This window comes from Leptinotarsa decemlineata, unplaced genomic scaffold (assembly GCF_025532065.1).
Source record: "Leptinotarsa decemlineata unplaced genomic scaffold, Ldec_3_MD MMD2_tig00026317_RagTag_RagTag, whole genome shotgun sequence".
Taxonomy (NCBI): Eukaryota; Metazoa; Arthropoda; class Insecta; order Coleoptera; family Chrysomelidae; genus Leptinotarsa; species Leptinotarsa decemlineata.
In genome coordinates this window covers 2669030-2696862 of record NW_027412686.1, presented here as the reverse complement: position 1 = coordinate 2696862, position 27833 = coordinate 2669030, and the positions used below count along the sequence as shown (strand labels likewise).

The 27833-nt window shown below is 34.4% G+C and overlaps 1 long non-coding RNA gene across 1 annotated transcript in view; it reads left to right on the top strand.

Moving 5' to 3' along the window:
- LOC141485372 (uncharacterized) overlaps positions 1-27833 on the top strand; it is a 288974-nt gene that overhangs the window by 156738 nt on the left and 104403 nt on the right. The gene's annotated exons all lie outside the window — the stretch shown is intronic.

Below are 27833 nucleotides of genomic sequence, written 5' to 3'. Positions count from 1 at the left end.
TAACCCAACAACATAAATGAAAGAAACAAAAATTCCATGTATAAGATATCTTGCTCATGTGGTAAAACTTCAAGAATATTGAGAGTATTGAGAGTAATGATCACATCGTGATTACGTCAGAAATAGACAGTTACAGGATGAAAATTATCAGAACACATTTTAAAATCAGACGGTGAACAGCGAGTTGAATTGAACAAGACGAGAACGATTGCCAATAAATCCCACTCCAAGACACTTAAGCTCAAAGAATCAGCGTATATTCTGGAGAAATGTGTCTTGAAGAAAAATATGGATGGTGGCGAAATTGCAACAGACTAATACCAAAGGATACTATTTCAAATGTTTCAGGACAACATTGACATATTTCAAAACTCCTCTGACATTTGTCGAGAATGTCTGAGAATGAAGCGAGCGATGGAAAAAACTGCGCCTTTTACTAGATTTTTTCTAATTCTCAAGAAAGAGGCAGATTTCAGCATCGTAAACGTTGAATAAACAAATACGACAATAGGTAACTTGTCGTATTTATAGAACTTTTTTTTTAAGTTATTGGGGTGAACTCAAAAGTTCTACATTGATTTTTTTTATGCTTTTTCAAATTGTAGAAGATGAGAATACCCTGATTTCCTCCACAAAATAAATAACTATCAGTAATTGAACATATTGCGTAAAGTTGAACCCTGTAGGTATATGTTTCGAAGAGGTTCAGAATGGATATTTAATCGTCATGTTTTGCACATAGTCTTTTATATATAGGGTCTTTCAACCAGTGCTTTCTATCTTCAAATTTAAATGAAACAAAGTGTGTGAGATTTCATCAAAATTTTTCATTCGTTTGAAAGACCTATTGTTGCCATTATGTGTAGCGCATCCAAAACGTCCAATTTTCCATGATTGGATCATAAAATAGGCTGAATTTGACCGATAGCATGGGTTATGTTGGCTTCGAGAACCGCTGTGGTTTGTGGCTTATTCGCATACACCTGCGACTTGAGAAAACCCCACAATAAAAGTCTAACGGGGTCAAATCGCACGATCTTCGTGGCCAGTTCACATCACCTCCACGTGAGATACTATGCTCTTAAATCGCTCGTGCAGAATATCCAATGTGGCATGACTTGTGTGGCATGTAGCGCCGTGATGTTGAAACCACGTGTGGTTGTCCTAGCCAACATCGTTATCAAAGAAATGTAGACCGATGACCCCGCCAGCCCAAAATCCGCATCAAACAGTGACTTTATCGGGATGCATTGGACGCTCTTGTATCTTATGTGGATTGGTATCATCCCAAATTGAACAATTTCGTTTATACACCTACACATTTATCCAGAAATAGGCCTCGTCGTTGAAAAAATGGTCTGTGAAACACCTAGTTTTTGTGAGCGACGCGAATCGACTGCCCCGAATTGTCCTGCTTACTCTTACGGCTTGGCCACGAGGATCGGCGGTGCGAACGACGAAGCGGGGAGCGAGGCGACCATTCCCGCGACACCGTTTGCAGGCCACGGGCAGTCACGTTCGCCGTCGCGACCAATAGACCGACAGCGAAATGTCTTTATCAAATTTATCTCGATATTTCTTAGAAAGTAATAGTTTTTTGGTTGAAGACCTAATATTTGAAAGAGATTGTGGAGTACATGATTTGAATAAGAATCGGGGTATAGATTGGAGAATTCCACAAGAAGTACGAGAAATACAGATTATATCCAGAGAAAATATTTGAGTATACCAGGATGAGTATTGAAACCTTCGATTATATTCTTTAGAATATTCAACCAGAATTGGAGAAAAAAGTTAATGCGAATAGACTTTTAAGTGCCGCTGAAAAATTGTTTTTGACAGTAAGGTATGTTTGTGACAGTAAGGTATTTATACATATCCATCTATATTAATCTACATTACGTATTCATCTATATACCTGTATATATAGAGGTAATATTCAATTAGCTGATCATATTTTGGAGAATTACCTATAGTATCCATCAATACGAACAACTTTTCCCAAGAAAGTAATGTTCGCAAACGAATTTTTTTATAACTCAATTTATTTGGAACTATTTTTGTCCAAAATATTATCAGCTAAGCAAATGTTACCCTGTATATCATTATTTCATGAAATAAAAACACTTTCAGATAATTATGTTATTTATTGCAAAAATCTAAATTATATGACAATAATTTTATCATACAACTAAAACAAAAAACAACTTCTAACTTTCAATTGACGGTAGAATGAATAATGAATTTCTAACTTTTTAATCAGTCTTACAAATAGCTGGTCTAGCTAGTATTTCAGCAATAAAAGTCTCGGTGTTCATTTTTCTTGGCGAAAACCACTAAACTCGTTTCATCACTACACTATTCGCCGCGACAACTACTCAACTCCGTAGCTTGCGCCGTACTGATTTATGTCTTTGTTTTACTCGCCCGTCGCGCCAAAATTCGCCCACGCGGATCGCTTGGTACATCTCGCCGGAAGCCGTTGCGCGTGGCTTCATGAGTACATTCCTATGCGTTTGATAGGCACGCGTGTTAATAAAAAAAAATACTCCTTTCAAATGAAGAAATACATGTGAAGTGAGTTCGAATTATATCAAGGAGGTTACGTACAAAGCCATCTGCTCGCGAATAGATCAAGCTATAATGTTGATATATCAAGGAGGTTCCGTACAGCGCCATCTGCCCGCAAATAGATCAGGCAATGATGTCGACATATCAAGAAGGTTACGAACAGCGCCATCTGTCCGCGAATATATCAAGCAATGATGTCGATAATTCTGTCAAACACAGATCCCGAGCTTGAGAGTTACAAACAAACAAACATACATACAGGTGAAGCTAATAAATGCGTGTTGAAATATTGAAAGGTATAGCGCGATCAGGAACAATAACATTCAAAATCATTATTATTCAGACCAGAATACACTCATTATTATCATTCAAAACGATGCCCTCTTTCCTGTTTATTTTCTCACTAGGGCCTAACTAAAAAGTATGGTTCTTTGTCATCCCTGTAGGTAACCTACATATTTCATTTGTATCTCGCCGCTTGTCGGGCCATAGCATTCTTTCTCCATTCCACTCCCTATCCTCTTGTATATTTTATCGCTTCCCACTGCCATTTGTTTCTCTTAGTGCTTATTTATTTGTATTTATTTCGCTCCATTGTAAGCTGATTTACTGATGAAACTAACTTTGTTTATGAAAAACAATGTTACTGAAAACTTTCATGTTGTTATATTACAGAAGGTCGGAAATTAGAACGTTTTTTAGTTTGTGCTGTGGAGTTCACGAATGTGAATCATGTTGTTGAACAACAAGGAAAATGGAACATAAAGAAAGGGTTGTTTTCGAAATTGTTTCTGTATTTTTCATGAAACTAATGTTTTTGTGTGATAAGAAAATAGATGGAATATTTGGATTATCGTACAACAAATATTGTACGGGGACTGTTGAAAAAATTAGGTGAATTTTCAAATTTTGCGGGCTACATACATTCGATTAGTGATTTTTCATCAGATTTTAGTGATGTTTGGCTAATTCAGTATCCAAACAAACGGACGTGTTTTGCGAGTGTCGGTATTTCAAAGAAAGTATTAATTGAATTACAGTAACTTCCTAACAAAAAATAAAACACAATTTCTTGTGAGATTCTAACAAAAGACCAAAGTGACCCAAAGTGATAAGATTTGTTGCGATAAAACGATACTAGAAATTGAATAAAGGATACCACGCACGTGAAATACTCAATGTAATATGGATGGACAAGCAATTTTCAATTTGTTGAAACAGCTCCAGGAAGAAGTGATTAGGAACAGAAATGAATTGGAAAATTCTATAGAAGCGAAACTAGAGTATTGATGAGAATCGAATCGATAAATGGAAGAGTATTATATTTGGAGAAAGAAAATCGACAACTACAGAAAAAAAACGAAAGAACAGAGAAATACATGTTATATGTTGAAAAAAAGTCGATCATGAAAACAGAATCATAACATTGAGCAATAATATGAATGTAATAGAAATCAAACTGGAATTTGAAAATGAACAATTTAAAATATCTGCTTTAATTCGTTCACCTTCAATACCAGAAAATGAATTCATTGATGAAATCGATCATTATTTAAATAACAATAAAAATAATAACTCTACTATACATATCTTTATTGGTGACATCAACATAGACATAACAAGAAACACAAATACCACTAATGAATGTCTGAATATCATGAGTAGTTATGGATACTGATCATATATCAATGAATACACTAGAATAGAAAGAGATACAAATTCATGTATAGATCATTGTTTTATAAACGATTTTACAAGTATATTTCGTTACAACCCAATAATAATAGAATCCGATGTTACTGACCATTTCTCAATATAAAATAATATGAAAAAAGGTACAAAACCCTTCTTTTAAACGAACATACACCTCGTCCATTCACTATTTCTGCAAGATGTAAGTGAAGTTGAAGTATACAATTTAATTATCTCATTAAAAAAGAGAAAGTCGCCAGGACTAGATAAACTGAGGGCAGAACACCTGAAAATTATTATTAATGAAATAACTACTCCGATAACATATCTAATCAATAAGTATTTCAAAGAAGGGCATTGTCCAACAGCCTTTGAAAAATCAGTTTTGAGTCCAATTTACAAAAATGGAGAGAAGTTGAATATGGCTAACTATCGTCCCATTTCAATAATATCAATCTTGACTGAAAAAAAGGATAGTTGATTTCTTTGAAAAAAAGAATATTCTTTCTCATGAACAATATGGATTTCGGCAGGGAAAGTCTACGCAGGATGCACTATCAACAGTGCCTAAATAAAATAGTTGGAAGTATTGACAAAAAAAACACCCACCCTTTGTATTTTCGTCGACCTGGAAAAGGCGTTCGATACAGTTAGTCACAGTCAACTTCTCGAAGTTTTGGAAGGATACGGTATAAGAGGAACACTAGTTAAAAGCTATTTCGAAAACAGACAACAATGTGTCAAAATTGGTGACAACATCAGTAAATTCAGAAAAATGATATATGGAGTTCCCCAAGGACCGTATTAGGACCAATACTATTTAGTGTTCATCTAAATGATATATTCAAAGCAGGATTTGGAGGTAACATAGTGAGTGTTGCAGATGATACGACAGTAATATACAGGGGTGATAAGACCCCTCCATGTGGATATTCCCTCATGACCGGTCCTATCAAACTTATTTGTGATGATTTGTACTGATTGTGCACAGTGTTGAATAATTTATCACTTACTGAAAGCACTCGATTTTGAAAGACTCAGTACAGATTGTTCACGAATGCACCAAATCTAGTCCTAAATAGTGGTAGAAATTCAGAAGTCCCACATTAACATTACATTAACATTAATGAATTTTGGAAACTCGTAAAATCTTGAAAGTATGATAATTTGTTAAAATCTGTTTTTCATCCTCCTACAAAAGACAACACTCAGAAGAACTCTAAAAACATTTCGTCAACAATATTTTATTCTAATAACACTTTTTTGTGAGATTTTCAAAATGGACATATGAGACAGAATATCGAACGGAGGGCAAGTGTTCAATACTATTTGGTCATTCAGTAAATTTTTAGAATTCAACTTTTATAAGGAGAAAGCTTATTTTGGTGAAAAACTCAAATTATTATTGGAGACAACTTAGTTTGTAAAAAACGAAGTCAACTGATGAATTTCGATATGAAAAGTACTTTAGATCTTTAGAGTACTTTAGATCGGACAAAAACCTGAAAGTCAGAACGCAGGTAAGAGTAGAAGAAATCACGGAATTACTAGGACATTATGTCCGGAACTGCAATGAACACGAAGAACTGCAATGAACATGCAGTTCATAGTACGGTATCATGGAGATATGGAATTGGACAACTACCTTCCATAACATTCACAACCTCGAGATTAACACAGCCGTTTTTAGATGTGATCGCGAAGATGATCGATGTAAAAGGGTAACATCGGTATACTGAAAACCAGCAAAGATGGGGTATTGCGGTATTGCGAAGACAATCATCATGAAATCACTAAAAGCTGAATCATGAGATGCTGGTGAAACAGACCCTATCCAGAACACAACAAGAGCCTAATAGGCTGAAAGAAGCTGTTATAATCACTGGTATTCCTTCCATTTGTCAAATACTGTCGAATTGGAAAAGAAAACTCAGATCAACAACGTGAGAGCATACTTCAAATCCAGCAACACCATTCGTAGCCTTCTCACAAAAACCAAGTCACCAAATGCGGATAGCGACTTCAGAAATTCCATTTAGTCGATATTGTGTGAGTGTGGGCAAGTCCTATTCCGGTAAATCCAAGGAAGTATTGGGGAGCACCAGAAAACTACATAGCAAGGAGAAATCAGCAAATATGATATAGCGGAGCATATCTGGACGAACCAACAAATAACATCATTCAGGTCAGATGGTAAGAGTACGGCTCTGCCGAACTGTAAAAACCTGATTTGGTTCCCAGCGGGGCAGGCACAAAGTATATGCTCTGCTGTTTCATCGTTAATGAGGTAGTCGAATAGTCAAAGCGCAAGATTCCCACCCTGATACCTGTGACAACCTTCCCATATGAGGCGGTTTCATAAGGTACCCCGCTCATAAGGTACGACTCAGTCGTTTCCTGGCTGCACCACCAAACCCTTTTTTAAGTTCAGTTATTGGATCAGGATTTGGAGAGTTCAGACATGGAGGTCAGTTGGAGTCGTAAGCTCGAAATCCATCTCCTCTGTAGACTCAGCATCGGAATCAATTTTTTAGGTTAACTCTATCCATAAAAGTCCCACGAGTAGGTAGGGAAAGAAGGGCAATCACTGCAGAGCCCCGCATTACCGTGACAAGACGATGCTACGATGAGAGGGCGCCCGGTATCTCAAAGGTTCCGTAGAGACAGCTGATAGGCTCAGTATCAATCATCCTCTCGGCACGGATACACACACCTTAGAATAAAGCCATCGTTGGGATGTCATTCAGTTAGGAAATAACAAAACCATACGTGATTCTGTCATTCCCATATCCAGCGGGGCTACGTGGAAGCAGGCATCCGATGGCCGGTTTGCTAACCCCCACATCCCAAGCCAATGCACCCACCAAAAACAACATGCACAGTGGTTCAGACAGTGAAAGATGAACAAGGACAGCCAACCCGCCAAACCGAATCCAAGCACTGGTTCAAAAAAAAGTTCGAAGGGGCTATAGTTTGAAAAACGATGCATAACGTCATGCTCAATTGTTTTTCACATTTTTCAATATCATCTTTTCCATTATATCTCTGTATTTTTTCATTCATCCTTTCACCTATAATAATGTGTTATACATATCACGTTATAGTAGGCCTGGAGTTTTCTCTCTTACTTTCAAAACCAAATTTTATGATTCAATAATTACTATTTGAGTAGATCAATAATCTGCAAACTTGATTTCGTGATTTCTCGATATTCCGACAATACATTACCAAATTAGAATTTGAATTTTTTCAGATAATAACAGTTTTTCTATAGAAAAAAAAATGACTGAAATTCTATATTGATATTGGGTGCGCATTTTTTCAAACTCCCTTAGAGCGCAGAAAGGCCTTGCTATGAGATTTATAATTCATATATTTCCATAATCAATCCTAGTTAATAAAATATTTCTATTCTGTCATTCAGCTGTCGATGATCATTATGTTAAAGAAGTGTAATATTATTATTGACTGAACTAAAATTCCATTTCAAATAACATTTTTTCTTCTAATGACGTGGAGAGCGATCGTTCTGAAACAAAGAAGCTAGTCTTCGACCTTGCTTGAAATAAAAAATCATATCAGATGTGAGGCTAAACGTGTCACGAACCACGAATAACGCAAAATATCTTTCAAGATCACGTTTGTTATGGATAAGTGTTCGTTATTCATGACTTTGGAATGCAAGTTATAATACAAGAAGAACAATACCAGATGTCCTTATCGGTAAAAAACACTCATTAACTCAGCAATGAATTGAACTCCAATATTTTTTGTATTTCTGATTTATTCAAGGAGAAACATCAGGGTTATATCATATATGAAGCCGTAGTAATTGATCCCATTAACCTTATATTAGCAAGCTGCTCATATTATTTTTTGTAAATATCTTGTGAAGATTAGGATTTTCAATATCTGAAGGTCTATAATAGGCTTGTTTCCTAAAATAATATAAATTATTATCCTGAATAATGGAGACTTGAAAAATGATAATGAATGATTGATAAAAATAATGATAGATGTAGTTGCATCTACTGTATAAAAAATAAAGAACAAAAATTTTTCCTGACATCGATATTTGACCACCATTCGTGTAAAGTCGCACAAAGCTTCGTTCATGGACCAACTAGGGACTAGCGGGATGCAACACATTTCTGCCAACCGCCGAAGATGCTCATCGTAGTCATTGCGAAATGTTCAAAGCCAATTTCTTCATTAGACCTCGGCTATCTAACCCGAAAAACCTCATTTACTATTCGACTTCAGGGTGTGAAATCTTAGAACTTAATTGTTTTTCCAATTTTGAGGGTACCCCGAAATTATCCTAACTTATTTACGAATTATCGACTCGAAAATAGCATCACCCAATTGGGAATAAAAATGTATCGGGTTCAAAAATGTGTGTTGATCGGATATAAAAGTATTTTTAGGTGGTTGAATGTCCAAAATTTCATATTGTTGAAATAACGAACTATACATCATTCAAAATGAACTTGTGGAATAAAAATTCCATTGAATCAAACACGTCAAAATAGGATCTAAATCCTTATATTGACAGATGAGTTCTGGAATTGAAGGATTGTGATTTCGAAATAGTGCACAAAGCAGGTACAAGACATGTGGACTGAGTCATAACCCAGTGGGGAAGAAAGAGAGTCAAGGCATCTGCGATCTTGTTGCTTGCTAACCGCATATTTGTGGTTTCAATTAGAAGACCTAGCATTCCCAGGCATCATCTAACATCACCACGTAGGCAGCTGTAGCTACCTGCGTGACTTCTGGGTCCAGGATATAAAGTCCAGAGATAAAGATATAATTGAGAGTGTATGATATAAATCTAAAGGGAAAATTTGTGAACAGAATACTCAAAAAAGGGTCAAACCGCGGACACTTGACCTGTTGGTGACACCGTGCATATGTGAAGTTTTTCATTTTTGGTAACCAGTTGTTGTCCATCTTTGCAATTGACTGCACCGCGCTGATGAGGCCAATAGCCAGAAACACGTGTCTGCGGTTTGCCCCTCATTTGAGCGTTGTTGTCCATACTTGCAATTGGCTGCACCGCGCTGATGAGGTCAATAGCCAGAAACAAGTGTCTGCGGTTTGCCTCCATTTTTTGAGTGTTCTGTCCATAAATTTTCCCGTTTTTGATTTATATCATACACACTCAATAACACATTTATATATATATATATATATATATATATATATATATATATATATATTGGAATATGCAATCTATTAAAAAACATTATCTTCAAAATTGGAATTTTTTGTCAAATATTCAAAATATATATTTATTTCTCTTCAATTCATTCCGAACTGCAGTATTTGATATCAGAATATCTCAAAATACTGCAGAATGAAGTTATGAGTTGTATTATCAAATTAGATTGTTATTATATTATTTCAAATATTAGATCAAATGTTGGTGAACAGTTAATTAGAGTGATTGAATTATATGATAAACTGACAAATCCTTTGAAAAATATCAGTAAAGTGAAATTCAATGAGAATTTAAAAATATCTTCCAATGTGAACTATTATATCAGTATCAATATTTGATATATCTCATACATTTTTATTCATGTGGATTACTTCAAATTTATTGTATTTTTTTTATATTGTTATTTTTTCTCGAAGACTCGTAATTTGTGGAACATTACTAAACATCATGAAAAATCAATTTTTTCACAAAGATTTTCATACATAAACTACTTTAAAATTTCCACAAATTCATATACAGAGAAACGAAAAAGGAAAAATCTAAGTAAATTGTTAAGCTTTTGTGTAGGGATGACGGACGAATGTGTGAGATGGATAACTTATTTATTTTGTGGTGATTCATGATAACTTTAATAAAATGAAAAGTTTTATACTTGATAATGGGGCTAAACCCGAAATCGGTCGTATAAATAAAATTAACTAGTGGTAATTAGACAAAAGTATTTTTGTGATGCACTGTTTGGAACCTTTGGTGTAGTAATGAATATTACTGGAGTTTTTTCCCAACACCAAACCGTTATTTTCAACACCTCGAAACGTCTTTCGATCACCAAGTGATAATCTACAGTTTAATCTTCCTTTCGAAGATGATCACTTGGTGATCGACACGTGTCGAGGTGTTGAAAATAACGATTTGGTGTTGGGAAAAAACTCCAGTAATATTCAAAAGGGTTTTTATTGATTTCATCAAAGTGATGACCGACGACCTAATCAAGGCATTTATAGGCTCAACAAAACAACTTTCAATGATTTTTTTTCTGTGAGATGTAGTGAAATTTATTAGCCTCCAATGATACGAGTATATTGTTCGGGTGCGGTAGTTGTGTTACTTACTATATATGATTTCAAATCCGTCGGACATGAGAAACCACTGAGAAGATTGTTGAATGATTTTTGCAACATAACAATGCTTTTGTCAGAATTCTTTCCAGATCATTCAAAACTTACGTTTTTATTTGATATTTTTCAATTCAGGGATGATAACATTCCTTTGTCCTGTATTATAAATATGAAAATGTGGTTTTGTAATGCGCCTATCTATCGAACAGGAGAGCCGAGTTCGAATCCCGGTCGGGATCAATTCAGTTTTTCATTCATTTATGGCTGCATATGGCAATTCCACTCTCACACATTCCAATACTCGCAATATGTGAACTTGATGACTAATTGAATAATACCACGACCTTTTATGAAATCAATTATACATCTCTGATGAAAAGGAGTGTTCTCTTGCATATTTCTTCAACACAAACTCCTGCCCATTTTCTTCACGCTTAAGCATGAATTACTAAAAATGCCCAACCCATACCACTGAAACGAGTACGTACCAATAATGAACATATTGTGAAGTAATCGTGAGTACCTGTCTCATAGAAATTTACAAATAAATTATGACTACGACGCGTGTTATCTTGTCTCTAAGGACGTAGAAAAGGACAATATAATCTTGATCTTGCCTGGTTCACGATTCAGATTTGCGTACTGAATTTTAAGTAACTAGCAGAGGCGGTTGATCATAGTTTTATCACACTTGATTATTAATAGTATTGTTCGACATGAACTTTGTTTATTCTTACTGAAATATCTAGATTCTTGTGTGATTGAATTGGCCGATACCTAATGATAATCCATAACGTATTCAAATAACACTTCAATGTGTTTACAAAACCGCTACATGTGTTCATCTAAACTATGCGTGAAAAACCTGAAGATTATTATTACCGCTGTTTTCTTCAAAAACCCAGTTACCCATGACTGACATCAAAAAATGAATCTCGGAATTTGTCAATAACGCCATGTGGTGAAGTTTCTAGTATACAAACAAACTTACATTCGCATTTATAATATTAGTAGGGATAGTAGGGATGTATTGGAAGATATGGTGCACATGGTCTATGCTTTGGGGAAAATTGGAGGAAACTGCCTCCTTGTATCTAGGATTTATAAAAAGAAGTACCCCGAAACAAGACAACGAGATGGAAGGGTATTTTAGGCTCTGAAAACAAGATTTGAAAGAACTGGTAATGTCAATCACGACAAGTTCGAACGTGTCTTCCCGTTACCAAATGGAGAGAATAAATTTCAAATTGCCTTTCACCTTGTTGAAAATCCCCTTGGGAGTACCCGAGACCTAAGCAGAAAATAAGGATTTTCTCAAACTAGCGTGTCTCGAATAATACGGGCAAGCAAATTTAATCCTTACCACATGCAATTGATGCAAGAGTTAAGAGAAAGAGATTTTGAAAAACGTCTTCAATTTTGCCGATGGGGCTTAGAAATCTGGAAAATGAATTTTTCGATTTCGTGTTATATTCTGATGAAGCGACTTTTCATAAAAATGGAACTGTGAATCGGCATAACATGCATTATTATGCAACGGAAAACCCCAATTTTGTCCGTTTCCTGAACCATCAACAGCGTTAGTCACTGATTGTTTGGAGTGGAATTCTCGGAAAAAGAGTTATCGGTCCGTATTTTTTGGATGGGCATCTCACTGGAAGAAAGTAAGTAAGATGTCTTCGGCCGTGAATTTTCGAATTTATTATACGGAGTTCCATATGGAACAAGACTTAGAATGTGGCCACAACAGGACAGTGCACCACCACATTTTAAAACTGAGGTATGAGAATACCGCAACGATCATTTTTATCAAAAATGTATAGGTAGGGGTGGCCCTGTGGCGTGGCCATCCAGATTATCTGACCTGACCAAAATAAATTTTTATGGGGGTATATCAAATTGATTCTCTACCAAACTCCTTCAACATCTATAGAAGACATGAAACGAAGAATCACTAGAAATTTCAGGGAAATCCCAGAGGATATGCTAGAACGTGTAGAGAATTCGTTTGAAAAAAGACTGACATTATGTGTTGCATAAAATTTTGGCCATTTTGAACTTTTTTTGGACTCCTCTATTCATTAAAAAAAATAGGCGTTATTGTTCATATTGAAAAAATGTTGAGTAAATGAACGGTTACTTACAACGGTAGTTACAACAACTAATAAAACTAGGTTTGATTTGTAAAATATCTGTTTTTCGTATAGTATATTTTTGATAAAAAATGTAGTGAAATGTTGAAATATTTGAAAATGATTGAAACTTGACCGGTTTAACGAGCACCCTATATAATGTTTCCGCAAGCTGAGATTACCGAAATTATCATAGTGATGTTGACTAACTATTCCTGAAAAAAAACCACCTGATTGCTGTAAACATGCGGTTGGCGAATTAATAAAATATTGTCTGAAAAATAGGTTTTTCTGGAACAACCCGGCAATGTCGCAATGGAAATTCGAAAACAAAAATTCTTTGAATTTTCTTTCGAATGACGCATTCATATAATGGGCGTTCTATTTAGAAAAATATAACTTTGGTTGGCCACACTCGACTAAATTACCCAGTATTCGAGAAAATAATTTTGAAAGATAGTATTTATCGATATGACTGCGAAAAAAAATTGAGCAACTCCAAAAATTGTTTTCCCTGATAGCAATGGACCGAGGGAATCTTGTTAACTCGCCCTGTAATTCTACCTGACTCAAGGTATAAAAATATATAAATTTGGACATGATGAAATAACTTGTGATGCACTTTTTTTAGTTTTTTATAAAATAAATTTAACCAACTCATTGAACTGACATGCATTGCATCTAATACGTCACAGTCGTGGTTGTACACATATCCCTCCGCCGAAATATGATTTGCAAATGTAGAATTTGATCTTCATTTTCAAGAAAGTACAACTATGTTCTTTTACTCTTTGGAAAACGGTTCTTTTCTTTTGACAAACATAAAGTTTTGAGCAAGAACCACAAGTCATCTCATATAATTCAGATCTATCTGACACTGAACTTTCATCTTGATTGTAATCAATGCATTTGTCAAAATTATTATTTGTTTTGTAAGCTGCGTCCAAGTCTTTCTTTTCAAAACCAGAGCAATGTTATTGGGGTGAATTCGGTGGTGATGATTTTCATTGTTTGATATCCAAAATGGATTTTACACAATTGTCAATTGAAACGATGGAACTGATTGAGCTCTAAGACCAGTGATTCCAAAGTGGTCCAGATGAAACCCCAGGGGTCCACAAGAGACCCGACGGGGGTCTACATCGGCGTGACCACAAAACGAGGGTTCACAGTTCGTAAGCGGGGGTTCACGAAAATTTATCTGGTTGTTATAGTGAAGAACTAAAATGTTAGCTTGACTTCACCTATCAATAAAGATAGATATTAATTCAAGAATCTCAACTACTGTTACATGTAAAAACTTGCAAATTCCATATTCAGTACAACGTGTCGAGACTTGCAAAGTGACGCCGCTGCTGTCCCCACCATCCGCAACGCTTGTTCAGACGTGCAAAGGGAACGTGCTTGCAATGTTGCATTAACTTGTTTGATAAATATCTTGGACCGTGGGGAATTGCGAGAAGTCTTTTGATAGCATTTCCCCAGTCATATCTTGTCGAAAAAAGTTTTAGTGTCGTTACAAACCTGCCAACAAAAAAATAGGAGCAGATTGAATATCACAGAATGGAGAAATTTGCGGTTATTTCTAACAGAAGTGATTGATAGTTTGTTGTCAATTCATCAACAAGAGCATCCCTCCCATTGAAATTATGACTATTTTGTGATTGTCATTGTAGTGTAGAACTTACGTTATTGATGTTCAATTTTAATTATATTACGACTGAGTAATAGTGTAATAGTTACATATTCGAATAAATAACATAGAAAAATATACTATTTTTTTTATTTTCGCCACTCTAAATAAAATCAGTGGGATTGGTTGGTTCCTTGTGATGTGGATAGAAGTCAAAAAAATAAAGTTGGATGGAATCATTTTTTTGATTGACCAACTTCAATTTTTTGACATCCACTCACAAAACAATCAATCATTTAATTCAACAACCAATTCTCACTTTCCATTCGAAAAATGTTAATTCGTGGTTGGAACACACCAACAATGCAAATGTTCATAGTTACATCCAATCTTCACATTTTTTTCGAGTTTTGAGAATATGGTAGAAATGTAGCTGCAGGGGGTCCACCGGAAGCAGCAAAATTTTGAAAGTAGTCTATGATAAAAATAAGTTTGGGAACCTCTGTTTTAGACAGGAACAGCATTAATTCTGTATTGTGTCTTTACTCCCCCGAAGAAGCTATTCTGTGGCAAAAAACGTGTTGCGTTTTTGAAAAACTGTTTCATGAAAATCTCAAAATGCAGTGTTTTCAGAATATTTTATGGAGTTTCATCAAGTATCGGCCGAATTTTTACCTCCCAATTGAAAAAAAACTACACAGATGAATGTTCAACAAAAACCTGAGTATTTTCAAATATATACTTTTTAAAAACTATTGAAGAAATAATGTTTCTTCTTTAATTTCGATATAGTATTTGTCGAGATGAATAAAATATGGATATTTTCACTTTTTTAGGATAATATAGAATTTTTGATTGACAGAAGTTTTTTCTCTAGCTATCGAATAGCTTCAGAACTGCATTCATTTCAGATTTATCGGATGAAAATTCTTCATATGCATCATTTTTTGTTGCAAAATTACAATTATATCACATTCATATTCCAAGCATTATTATGAATGAAGGCAACATCGTTGGGCGTTACAGACTGTAATTTCGTTACTCGCTTATCAAAACAGTAAACAGACATAATCAGTATTAAAAACATACGCTTTCACTGATGACAGTTGAGACAGTTCCGTCCTCGCAGTCAACTCACTAAAGCCAATTGCACACATACCGATTGTGGACGGCCGATTTTATACCGGTCGTCCAAATTCCATTAGTGAGCCACATGTGGCAACGGGACCTTGCACACATGCTTACCGGTGGTCGACGCCGATCACCGGTCGGCGTGCGTGCCAGGTCCCGTACCTACATGTGGTTCACTATTGGAATTTGGACGACCGGTATAAAATCGGCCTTCCAAAATCGATGTGTGTGCATTTAGCGTAACGCTAGTTGCACACACACCGATTTTGGACGGCCAGTATAAAATCGGCCGATTTTTTATTGGTAGCGGGTGCTTGCACACTCACCGGATTTTTATCGGTCAAACAATCAGTTGCTTTGTTGTCGTAATTAGCACGCACTACCAAAACGAAGTTAATGTGTAGTAACTACAATTTCACCGAGCATTCGAGACTGGAATGGTCGGTAAAAAACCGGTGAGTATGCAAGAGTGTATTTAGTCATGTACGCAACTACTTCCCGGTTCTGCCGGCGATACAGTGGCAGTAGACGGCTGCTCACCGGTATTTGACCGGCGACGATCACCGGTCGGCGTTATACAATCAGCCGTCCACAATCGGTGTGTGTGCATTTAGCGTAATGGTGCTGTCGCAGTAGCAGGCGAAACTCCAGGATCCATTTGACGACGGCCTACTAGCCCGTATTTTGTTTTCTTCAATAGAAATTAGGTTTTCATGAATAACTACATATTCATAACTGTCGCTGCTTTTCGGACTGAAACTATAAATGGCAAAAAATATAATTTTAAATCCAAATATTTTTCTTGACTACTGAAATAGTTGATAGTTTCTACATTTCGACATACCTCGATACTCTATTCAATCAGACAATCCAAAAATGTACACATAATAAAAACATAGAAGCAATTGAGTGAAAACCAAAATAATGATCTGTTCGTGAAATACTCTGTGAGATAAACTTATCTCACATAATCATATGATTCCCATTCTTGGATGGTATATGAGCTCAATGAAATTTGATTACAGGTATTTGTGATCAGTAATTAAAATATTACAACGTAAGAGATGAAATAATGATGTATAATACAACTATCCATATTAATTTATGAAATGAATCGTGTTCATTATCAGAATCGTCGGTCAATAAAGATTTTATCTTATGACTGATCTCTCCATATAGATATTTGTTGAGTTTTTGTTGAGAAATTCAATGAAAGGATCGTTATAATTATTACAAAATTCGTTTTGGAACAGGATTTTCGCAAAAGACACATTTCTCGCATTCAGATACATACTTAGTTGATAATGGTATGCTGTAATAGTAATGGTGTTTGAAATTGAACCTTGTAGTTGAAACGTATGCCTTACCGTCTTAGAAATCACACGTTAAAAGGTAAGACCTCGTTAGTCCTTAGCTCGCACAAGTTTCTCAACTTCTGAGAGTTGTCGTTCGTATGGGGGCGGCAGCTGATTAATAGAAAAACAGATTTTAAAACAGATTTTTTTAAACCCAGTGTGAATGAGTCCTTAGTTATTTTTCCTAGTTCTCGACAACAATTTGAAAATGAAAAAAACAAAAGAAACAAAACTAACGAATTTTTCGGAGTAAATAAAGATGGGTCACAGTTTTCTGTTCGCTACTAAATTATTCAAGATTATTAGATAATTCAAGCCATATTGCAAAATATACTTTTTCTTCAGATAACCTAGGCGAATCAACATAAAGAAAATAAAAATTAAATGTCGAAAGGCTTTCCATTTCAAACACCAAGAACATTTTTGAAATATAGAAAAAATCTTCGGATATAACAAAAAAAAGTCAATGTTGTTTCGATCCCTTTGTAGATAACCCCAGCAAAATTTTAGGATATTTAGAGTTTCCATAGTAGTTAATTCACTGGATTTCAAATATGAGTCCGGTCTGATCATGGCCAGATATCAACACTCAAAAATTGAAAATGGCAAATTTTCAAATTGGAATGTGGCATGAATATGAATATTAGCAAAGTGGTGGTGCTATTAGAAATGTCCTACTTCATCATGAAACTGAAAAATTACCCCAGCAACAGAGTTCAAAAACCCTGCATTGCTTGTTATTGAGAACTTTCTTTCGTTTGTGCTCTAATCTTCTCTCTCAAAATTTGGACCACAGCCAAAATCATTTCTGTACTGAAGATACACAAGTTCATTACATCATCTACAGTTCTTATTGCTCTCAAATGAATTTCTTCACAAGTTATATGATTTGAAAGAATAAATATTAAAAGGTACTGTAACAAGCCTAATTGCTGTTAATATCTGCAGTGATAGTGCGTCCGACTCATGAAGGAAAGATCATGAGTTTGATCCCCACCTCGACCAGATATTCTTCTTGAGAAAGTTTATCCAGTGAAAGTGGGGATGATACTGCAACATTACATAGCTGACGGACTGTGAATAGCCATGTGTTCTGTTCTAGGTGGCTCGGGAAGTTATCAACATTTCTTACCTAGAACACGAGGCTATTGACTAAAGTCGTTGAGACCAAGAAAAATGAGCCTGATATCGATTTGTATCATTTCTTGTGATCTACTTCAACTTTGTATAGTGCCTACGTGTAACCATATTCAATATCCAATTACTCACAACACGTTCAGAACAGATTATGGCTCGATCACTTTGCTGTCATCGACTACTTTCAATTTTGGTTTGTTGATTAATTTCGTTTATATATGAAAAGTAATATATACTTTCGAGTCATATTTAATTTTTTCAAGTCGGTAATGATTGTTATCAATCACTTTTCATTGAAAAACATTAGAGAAAATCATCAATTCAGTTTTCCAAACATTACTACTATCCATGTCCAACGTCACCTGAATGGTATCACAAGTAACGCCATTAGATCTGATCATATTTCTATCAAAACGAATAACTATATTGAGAAAAAACGTTGAGATCATGTAACATTTATCTCCACGAAGTGGTTTCCATGGCATAGAAAAATGCCTTTACTCATACCTAAAACTAGTAATCCCACCTAAACTTCGCCCTATAACAGTATGCAAAGCCTTGAAGTAATGAATAAATTACAGATTATGTTATGAAAAATATTATATTGTTACGGAAGCTCAGTCTGGATTCTATGCATTCCATAGTACTACCACTTCTCTCTTATATAATCTAATATAACTGACGATCTATTCAGATCAAGTGATAGTAACTAGCTAACATGCCCCACACTACTAGATTATAGCAGAGCGTTCAATACAGTTGACCATAATTTACTATACAGAAAGCAATGGATTTGCTGAGGATGCTGCCAAACCGTTTGAAGATTACCTCATATCACGTACCCTGTCAGTTATCCTGTATCTGATGCCAGGCCAGTAATTATGAAGTTCCACAAGGTTCCATTCTAGGACCCATACCATTCTCATTCTATATAGATTTTTACCGCAAAGTGTGGGAATTCGTACAATTCACCACTATGCGGAGGACATGCAAATATATACAGCTTTCTTAGCTGAAAATATCACCCAGGCTTTCAATGAAATCTAAAAAGATCTTCAATACTCATTCAATATATCTACAGCGCATAAACTCAAAGTCAATCCATCAAACTCAGCTACAATTTTTTTTGGTGCCAAGTCAAAGCGTGAACAAGTATGCGATAATTTCAATATAAACTGCGTTGAAGTGTCTAAAAATTTGGGCTAATGAATTGATTATAACCTTAGATTTACTGAACATATTAGTCAACTTTGTCAAACCCAATCATAATATCCTACCCACCAAACTTGAGCTGCATTTGCATATGGAATTAGAAAATTTGATCACTTTAATGGCAAATTTGCAGATTCCGGATGGCTCAACCTCGAAAAATGCATAAACTTCATTTCCTCACTCTCATTCACAAAGTTTTGATTACTGGTTATCCCCCGTATCTACTCAAAAGGCTAATAACAATGCGTAGCCTGCATTCTTTAACCTAAACACGCTACTACTCTATTTACACGAAGTTTCTCTTACTTCACTTCAAAAGAATATAACTCCCTTCCTAACAAATTCTGGAATTATCTGTATAACTTCAAAAAAAAATTGAGAATGAGGCTTCACCTGCTATAGATGTATCACTTGGTAAGTGAACCAGCTAATGCAAACATATAATTTTTCAAGTTGTTAGTATCAGATGCCAACCTACCTACTCATGTTCAATATATTCAACCAATTTATTATAGTCAGTATCGTTATATTTTTTGTATATACTTCCGTGCAGTATGAAATGTAACATATGCCCTTCTTCCGCTGAGAATGACAACATTATCAAATAGTCATGCCATTTATTTTCAAATCATTGTGTAATAATTATGTATTTTAGGAAATGTACCGTTAGCCATATAATTTGCATAAAGTTTTTTTTATATATCTGTTTACGCTCAGGGTTTTCTTCCATTATTGTGAATACAAATAAGATATCCCTTATTTATCTCTTGTGATGAATTAAGTCGATTATTATTAGTATTGTTTTCAATATCTAACTTATATAGGGTACAAAAATAATGTTAAAATACTCAAACTCATATAAAATTGATTGAAGATATCATACAATAAAAAATACCAAAAAAGTTTAAAATGTTCAAATGCAGTAACCATACTTAGTTTAATAAAAAATACAGTTGATAAAATTAGAGAAAGCGGTCCTCATAGAACGCTTCTAAACTATAATAGGGTCTACCACATAATAAGTCTTTTACTGATTTTCAAAATACACAGCTATCCTCTAAAATTTTAATATGGTCAGGTAAATGATTAAACATCTTGAGACCATTATAATATATAGAGTCTTTGACTAGAGTACAGGATGGTACTGCAATCTACCTAACTCAGTTGAAAACGGCTGTCGTACTTGTTTATAGATCAGGTTTGGGCGATATCGATGTATTTTTTACGAATTTTGAAATTGCTCTACACCAGCTCACAAATAAATATGATAAAATAATAATTCTAGGAGACTTCAATATAAACTTCAAAGTTGAATCCGAAGTCCTCTTGAACTTTACTTGCCTGTTAACTTCATTTGGTTTATCAGTCACAATTAGGGAAGATACCAGAGTAACGGCTATTTCTTCTAAGTGCATTGACAATATAATTACAAACATTACTGATGAATTGCTTACCACGGGTGTCAATGGACCCTGTTTATCTGACCATAGAGGCCAGTTTGCCAAAATCAATCTTATGAATAAACCACATGAAAATTATCATGAATACAAAAGACATATATCAGCTAACGGTATAACTAGGCTTAAAAATGACTTATGTGATATTAATTGGCAAATATTTTTTAGCGACCCAATTGAGCCAAATTTTTTAGCAAATTTCTCAGTCACCAATTATAACACTCTCACATCTCACATCTGAGATTGTTAAGAAATAATATGCACAGCCTCAAACAAATAGCAGACATAACCAAGACCCCAAATGGTTTCACAGCGTACAAACAGGTCAAAAAAGAATATGGTAATAAACTGATATCCGCTAAAAAAATGGCGTATGATGAATACATTTCTTCGTCCAATAATAAATCTGAAGCTTGCTGGAAAATAATAAATTTCGAGAGAAATGAATACGATTTAAAACCAATAATCGAACTATCATCTGATGAGATGAACAACTTTTTCAGTAACATTGCTGATAATATCATTAATTCTCTCCCGTGTGTTGCAAACGAGGAGCTTTTAAGTTTTAAAAAATTTCCTGCTTCGTGTGAGTCATTTTTCTTCCGACCCGTGCATGAGATAGAAGTTTTGGAAGCGATTAATTCACTAAAGGACACCAAATGTTCAGATACCCATGAACTCAATAGTCGAATACTAAAGAAAACCTCGTCTATAATAATCCAACCTCTTACTATTCTGATCAATTTAATCTTATGTACTGGTATCTTTCCAGATATCTTCAAGTCTTCTAAAGTAGTGCCCCTTTTTAAAAAAGGTGATGAAAAAGCCATCGATAACTACAGACCAATAAGTATTATTTCAATATTCAGTGAAGTGGTTGAAATTATAATTAAGATTCAGCTCTATGCCTACTTTGAAAATAATAAATTTTTCAGCAACTCACAATATGGTTTCAGAAAGTCGCGCTCAACAGTAGATGCAGTGTACGACGTCGTGTCTGGCGTGATTGAGGAACTTGAGCATGGCAATCACACAGCGTTGATGCTTTGTGACCTGTCGAAAGCGTTCGACTGCGTCTCACATGAAATTCTATTGGAAAAATTTAACTATTACGGAGTTAGAGGTATTCCGCTTCACTCAATAAGAACATATCTTACTAATCGTCAACAAGCAGTGATGCTCAACGGTACCTTATCAAACTTTCAAACTATTAAGCATAGCGTTCCGCAAGGGTCTGTTTTGGGCCCGCTCTTATTTGTCATTTATGTGAATGACTTGTGCAAACATATGTTGCCGTTCAAATCGGTTCTTTTTGCGGACGACACCATTCTGTCGGATAAAAATAATGATATGTTACAGTCTCATCTCGACGAGATATCTAATAGTGCTAACAAGTGGTTTCTATCTAATAAGCTGAAACTAAATTGTCAGAAAACACAATACATCCAGATTTCTGCTGATAATCAAATTATCTCTAATTGTGAAACTAATAAAGTTGAATTACTGGGCATTACATTAGATAATAGACTTAACTGGTCTGCACATATTTCTCAACTGAAGAGAAAACTCTCAGGTTCTCTATTTGTTCTTCGCCAATTGAAGTATTTGCACTAGTGCAAATATATTAAAAACCTCATACTTTTCCCTGTTTCACTCACATATCAGTTATGGGGTACAACTTTAGGGAAATTCATGTCATTCCATTCAAATATTTAGGATGCAAAAGAAGGCATTGAGAGTGCTGGCTAATATTGGATACAGGGATCACTGTCAAAAATATTTCAAAATACTCAGAATTATGCCATTGCCAACTTTATTTCTATATTACGTCTGGATTGAAATCCATAAGAAGAAACCGTCCTTGACGAAACAATGTCATATCCACGAACATAACACACGAAACGCTCACCACATACCTTAAATGTGACTCAACAAGTGAGAAATAAGCCGATTTAGCGGCAGACAAACCAAGATCCTTCAATGTTTTTCTCACTGCAAAACACCCTGCTTTTTATTGAGGCGGACAATGTGATCGGCGAATTTGAGTTTATTGTCAATTATTACCCCCAAAAATTTAGTACTAGGTCTGTTTTCAATTATCCTGTCCGGTCCTGTGTTGTTGAAAGAATGCTGTCAATAAAGCAGCGGAATGATATTAAATTTGTTTTGGAAACATTGAAAGACAGCAGATTAGAGTCGCACCACTTTTTTATTTTCTTTATATCTGCACTTATATTCTCGTGTAGATTACATAAAGTTTTATCACGCCACAATATTGTGGTGTCATCAGCAAATAGGGTGAATTTTCCTTTTTTATCGATAGATGCTAATCACTTTGCTTGTTATGTAGATTGTTCAACCAACGAGAGTGTGTGAATATGAAACTTTGTTTGACTGAATAATCCTTATATAAATATATATCTACCAATCATTTTAGTGCACTTTTCTCGAACACTCTCTATTCACTCGAAAAATAAAAGATAAAACTGGAACTTTAAGCGTAGAATATATACAAAACAATATCCCAATTATTATTTTTGGCTAATTACTTCATTAATGTTTTCTCAAGGACTTTTCATTCATGTAATACTTATCAAGCAATATCATTTCGAAAAAACAATAGTGAAGTTATTTCAGAATTATCAGTATACTTGGGCTATAACCACTGATAATATTATCATTTTTCTTTTTTGTTTCTGCTGTAATAACATGTCGTCTTTTAGGTATATTCGAAAGACCTCAAAATTTTCACTTCTTTCCAGTAATCTTCTGAATACTGGTTTTGAAAATGGTTGGTGAATCGCGCGTCGAAATGAGTATTGCATTTTTGGTGATTAGAAAAAGTGCTGATTTTGCACTCAAAAACAATTGAATTATATATCATAAATGCCGAACAAAGATCATACATGATCAATTTCGTAAGTGGTTTCTAGAACGCACAGTGAACTGCATTTGCAAACAGGACAAGCATTCAGCTCATCCTAATTTCCTTTGAAATCTACGCGACGAATTGAGTATCTGAATTCAATATGATTGATTGTAGTACAAGGGTACTACATAACCGAGATCTAGTAGTGGCATTCGGTTAGAAGTGACGATTTGTATACCTACCCTATACTACACAGGTGAACGATTCTAAATTGTATATCGTTATTTGATGAATGTTTAGTAAATACGTGAAGGCAGTAGCGACTGTGCCTTAATTAGATAATCCTTAGCGAACGCTAGTTGGACGATTAACAACAAAGAGAAGTTGTTGCGAATTCAGTTAATCTTAAAAGTCACTTTAGAAGAGATACATATATTTATTGAAATAACTGATAGTGTTTCTTATGTTTCATGGTAGTAATGTTCAATATGACTCATCTAGTATGTCTCAAAATCTTTCTGCAGACTGATATGTAAGTATGCCTCTTTTAATAATAATAATAATAATAATTGGTTTTATTGATAAGTTCATACATAAGTAATCAGTACATACATAGCTCTTATCAAATGGCAGGATTCATTTTTCGCCCATGTTCACACATCGTCAAAAATTGCTCTTCCATCCAACCTTATTCCTATTTACAATTTAATTTCAAAAATAATAATTATACATAAATACAAATGAATATTATAAATTATTGAGTGAGAATATATACATAACAATTTATAACTGTATGGTATATAAGAAATTATATAGATATTAAAATGCCTACTTAACAGGTCTCAAGATATAGTGAAAATACCCAGTAAAATATCTCTTTTAAGTTTCTTAATTCGGTAAACGGTGGTATCGTAAATCGAAAAATAAAGGGAAAATCCCTCTTATTAATTCGGAATCCGCACTTTATTTTCCGTTTTATATTCCCATGAAATTTCACAACTTGGAAAAAAAAATCGGATTTCTACTACTTCATCTTGATATAAAACAAATGTGGGAATCTTCCAAAGAAAAGAGGGAAGCAATCAATTTCGAAAGAAGTAACTCTATACATCCTGTCATCCTCACTGGTAGATATTGATGTTTTGCCGTAAGACACTTACCTTGGGGCTCTTCAGTACCAATCTGGATAATATTTGAAATTGATTGCTTCGTTCCTTCCTTTGAAAGATTCTCACATATTCTGTATCAAGATGTAGTAGTAGAGAGCCAAAAAATGTCTTTCCCAAAAATTAATAAAACCTATAAAAAATTTTGTTTTTCAAATATACATTATGTGAGTTTACATACTATACTCCTACATCCCTATGTATATGTCAAATTAATTTTTATACCCATTCTCTACATTCGCAATGATATTTTCAGTAAATGGTACCATTATACCTGAAGGCTAAGAAGTTACTTAAATTTAAATTTATCAAAATCCTAATTTCGTTCGCCATCCGAAACATTGTCTCTAGAGGGGACTCAAACCAGCAATAGGCAAGGACTGAAATCGTTGAAGAGAAAGAACCAGACACGGGTATGAATATATTCATTTCCACATTTAAGGAAATGATATATCAATCAACCACATGTATAAAAGTGCAATGGTCGAAGAAAAATAAGCATTAGATTACAAGGGGTTTAATCACATCTAACCGAACAAAACTGATTACTTTAAAAACCAAATGAATAATAACCAGAACTCTTCAAAAATGTTTAGAAAATAGTTGATGATTTTACAAACAATTATAATAATAAGAATAGCATACCTAAAATACAGTCAGACATAAAGGAGGAACTTATTGAGTTGGAAGATATTTGTAATGAATTCAATGATTATTTTGCGGAAGTAGGACCAAAATTAGCTGCAAAAATACATTACGAGAAAATCGAAAAGTAAGACTTCCAAATTCTATGTATATGTCCAACACCGACCCAAATGAAGTTAGAGAAATCTAGACGATATCTCAAATGAAATACTAAAAACATCTTCTGAGTCCATTTTTAAACGAATTTCACATATATTCAATATAGCTATAGAGCAAGGCGTGTCTCCAAAACATCTGAAGGAGGCCAAGATTATTCCAGTCTACAAAACAGGAAAGAAAACAAATGTTTTAAATTATCGGCCCTTGTCAATCTCATCCTCTATTTCGAAAATATTTGAAAAGATAATTAAAAAACGATTGATTTCATAACTAAATAGAAAAAACATTTTGTCAAAATATCAGTACGGATTTCAAGAACTTCGATCAACCGAGGATGCTATAGCAGATGTAACATCCACAATATATAAGGCTATAGATGAAAAAAAAACTCGCCTAGGTGTACTACTTCATTTGGCAAAGGCATTTGACACCGTGAGCCATGCACTTTTGCTCAGCAAACTGGAAAATCTGTGTGTAAGGGGTAATGTTAACAAACTTTTTCGTAGTTTCCTTAAAGATCGTGCCCAAAGAGTCTAGATGAATGACGAAATGTAGAAATGTATGTATGTATGTATGTATGAATGTAGAAATGTATCTTGTGAAATGTATCTTGTGGTGTGCCTCAGGGAACCGTCTTAGGTCCTGTCTTATTCCTTCTATATCTGAATTCATTATTTTCTCAACAATCTTGTGGAAAGATAATTTCATTTGCTGATGACACTGTTATACTATATACCGCAAATGGATGGGAAGACGTTAGAAATATTGCTGAACGTGATCTGAAATCATTAACTAAGTGGTTTCGAGCAAATTTACTCACAATCAACTTTGAAAAAACTAAAGTACTTCCATTCACTTCGTATGACTCATATTTACCAGAATATATAAATATAAACATCAACTCCAAAAATATCAAGTTAGTTAAATCAGCAAAGAACTTAGGTATTCACATAGATCACTTTCTCTGATGGAATATTCAAGTACATAACTTGAAAAATAAATTGAGAGGACTTCTATACAGGTTTCGCCAGCACCGAAATATACTAACCCTTAACAAATTGAAAATAGTATACTACGCATTTGTAGAATCTCTTCTACAATACGGTATAATTGGTTGGGTTGGTATAAATGCTACTGCACTCGATCCACTAGAAGAAATACAGAAGTGTATTTTGAAAATTATATATAACAAAAGCTCTCGTTATCCTACAGAACAGCTCTATGGAGAATTAAAAATTTGAGATTTAAGGCAACTGTTTTCTAAAACGATTATCACATTTCTACTAAAAAATTGAAATTACTTGAAAAACTTACCCCACAATCGAATAACACGAGCTCAAAACTCTGCAGCAGTGTACATACCAAGAACAAAAAAAAACAATTGGTCAAAGATGCTTCACCTATATTGGAGCTAAACTTCTAAATCATGTGTCTGTCTCAGTTGAAACACTTAATAATATTGGTCTGATAAAAAAACGCGTTAAAAAATGGATCCTTGAACAAAGTAGAGAATTTGTCAAAAACATTGTAGACCCAGCAAATTGATTCATTTCTTATTTATGTATTCATTTTTTTTATTTTCTTTTCTTCTTGATTATTTTTAATTTCCTCTTGAAAGGTTACTAAAGAATTTAAAAATTATTTATTTCCGCAGTAACAGGCTGTAAACTGATGAGGTAGAGAAATCATGATTCTCATAAGACGAAACAAAGAAAAACATTTGTTTCCACAGACAGGTTCCATGTGAACCTAAGTGGCAATCGTTTTTATTTGTACACTATATATAAATGTACTTAGAATACCTTTATGCTTTTCAATAATCAATGTTATAATTCTAAGATTTGGCAAATAAATATTATTATTATTATCTAAGTAGTTTGCAAATGAACGAAACAAATTCCAATATGGAACTCATCAGAGTGAAATGTATAGATTTCATTGCGGATTTTCAGAAACGTGGCTAGATCTCATAATGAGTCCAAAACATTTTGTTGGCCCTCTTACAAATCTTCAAAAATGACGAAGGAGAGTCTCTCTGCGGAAAGAAATATCTCCAATTTCAAAACTTCATTATCTATTCAAACACAGTCAACAGTCAGTTATTCATAGAATTCGAGAGATCCAAAGGAATGAAAGAAAAAATCACCATTTGTCTGAAATCATGATTTCATTCATCTTTTGCTGTTCTGTACCCCCTCTGCTATGCGGAATGGTAAAATAAGTTACGAAACAATCTTGAAGGAAATTTTATCTTCTACAAAATTGAATGAAAATGACTACGACGTACCATCGGAAAGTGATAAGCGAAAATGTGTTTTCCGGTGTTTTTTTT